Consider the following 2,604-nt stretch of genomic DNA (forward strand, 5'->3'; position numbering starts at 1 on the left):
ATTTTAAAATTTGATTTAGTATAGCCTCCTCTGCCTCTGGTCGGCTGGAAGTACCTGTCGTACCCTTCGCATTCGCCCTTTCTCGTATCTCTTTCTCAATTTCTTCCCGTCCTTCTCATACCCTTCACTTCTTTGTCTCTGGGTTTGGGTACATTGCTTGTCTGGCTTGGGCGTGGGTTACGACCACCACTTCCTCTTCTTTGGTTTCCGCTATATTGAGCAAGTTGACGTCGGTCTTCGAGTAGGTGGTGTCTTCGTGGTCTCTTGGTCCACACCATTTGCACAAATATTGTGTGGCATCTCCCTTCTAGCAGTCTTGGGCGAAGTGCCCCATTGGCTGCACACTCTGCATTGTATCATCGATTGACCTTTGGAGTTGTATTGGATCCGACTCCTTGTATTGTTATTGTTGTTTCATCCTCCCCACCGGTTATCTCGGTAGCCTCCTGATGTTGCATTGTTGTTCGTCTGGGAGCTGTCAGTACCGCCCGATGTAGTTGGTTGTTCCTGCGTAAGCAATACTTGTTGGTTTTGTGTTTTCATGTTGTACGGGCATTCCCTGGTGGGATGCCCCATCAATTGGCATATATCACAATAGGCTTTTGTTGGGCAGGATCCTTTCGTGTGGTCGTCCGTCTTACAATCCGTGCACAAAAGCTCTGCTTCATCAGTCTTTCTCGGACCTCCCTTCATAACCTTAAGCTCTTTCATCATTCTCAACATGTCCTTCTGCAAGGCTTGCACCTTTTTTCTAGACTCGCCATCATTGTTGCTTCCCTTAGAAGAGTCATCATCCTCAGACGAGCCATCCTTCTTCTTTTTCTTCTTGGATGTCTTGGTCTTGCTCTGGAGATCCATCGCTCTATTATGTGCATCTTCATACGAGGTTGGTGGAACAATTTTCATCTTCTTCTAGATGGAGTGTCTCAGTTCCTCCACAAACCATCTCTTTTTCAACCCATCCGCTGGTTGACTCTCCATTTTCCCCAACAGTTCCTTGAGCCACTAACTATAGGCTCGGATAGTCTCGTTCTTGTTCTGTTTTGTGCCATAGATTTAGGTTACTATTTCATTGTCGTCTTTGAGGAGGCGAAACTCTATCTTGAACTCCTTCTTCAGGTTGGGCCAAGTGCAGAATTTGGTCTTATCCGTATTGGAGTACCAGTCGATGGCCACTCCCCTTAAGGTTGTTGGAAATTGTGTTACCCATTCATCCTGGTCAGTAACACCGTTCGCTGGCCATATGGTTTCACAAGTGCGGCAATGGCAGACGGGATCTTCCTTCCCGTCACCGTTGAACTTCGACAACTTCTGCTTACTTTCCATCCCACCATTGGGTCTCGTGTGCTTGTACCTGGTGATCCTCCGCCTCCACCTCCTGCACCTGACCCTCCACTCGTGGGTCCTCTGGAGAAGGTTGTTGACCCTAAACTGAACAAATTACCTTCCGTACGATACCCTTGCGCTCCCCTGGCACTGTCGGTCATACCGTCACCTTCGATTGTCTCCCTCCAGTTGTCCTCCGAAATGGACAAGTTCTTTAGTAGGTCTCTGGTAGCGTCAATCAGGTTTAGACTTCACCTTGTTTGTTCCACCAACTCTTCGCGACTTCTTACCCTACGGTGGTATTCTGGCGAATTGTAGAGTTCTCCTTCGGCACCCTCCGTGACTCCTAGGTTCCCTTCGGGAAACCCTATGATAATGTAGAGAATGTAATTCTCTCCATCTATCTCTGCCTTCGCAACCTCCGTGACACCTTTTGGGTTCCCTTCAAGCAACCCCTCGGTCGGTCATCCCTCAGCAAGCTGCCTTAGCCTACGCCTTCGTTCTATTTGCTATCTAAGATTCAATGCTCTTTGTGCCACTTCCCATTCGTCACTTTGTATCTTTTTATTTTTGTCCTTATTTAGTATATTGGGCATAAATCACTTCCATACATAGCAAGCACACACCATGTACAATTTTTTTTTTTTTTAATTATTTTCCCTTTCGGCCACAATTTATGTCAACATTGTGCCAAGATTATTATAGGGTTCAATTTCCCCTTCGCCTCTTTCCATCACGCTCTGCATCCTAACGACGATTATTTTCTTTATACTGTCAGAGAACTTGTTGGCATCGCTCCTTATGGTCAATCTCCTCCAGGCGGGTTTGTTGTGCCAGTGATGCTTGTGCAAGCAACCGGGGGAGGTGGTTCATCAACTGATTCACTGCGGGGCTAACTTCCAGTGCGGTCCACATGACACTTGTTGGGACTTCAGCCTCTGTGGCCTCTCTTTGAACGTAGGTCTCGATGGCCGCCTGAAGCAGGATTGAGAATTCCCTCGTTGCAGTGTCCTCTCCATTGTAGAGTTCCGTTTGTGCGTCGTCGGCCTCTCGGTTAATCCCATCGACGGTTAGGCCCATCGTGTCTGTACGCCATCCACTCCTTCCTTTCCTGAGTATGTCTAGGAAACGACGCCAAATGTTTACCACATACAGGTAAATGATTAAACACATAAAGTAAATGCACAAAACATAATTGAAATATATTAAAGAAGCGATTTTTGTATTAATTCAACAGTCCATGTACATCAAGTGATTATAACATTAAACCCAAATACG

Source organism: Cryptomeria japonica, chromosome 3 (assembly GCF_030272615.1).
Source record: "Cryptomeria japonica chromosome 3, Sugi_1.0, whole genome shotgun sequence".
NCBI classification, from domain to species: Eukaryota; Viridiplantae; Streptophyta; class Pinopsida; order Cupressales; family Cupressaceae; genus Cryptomeria; species Cryptomeria japonica.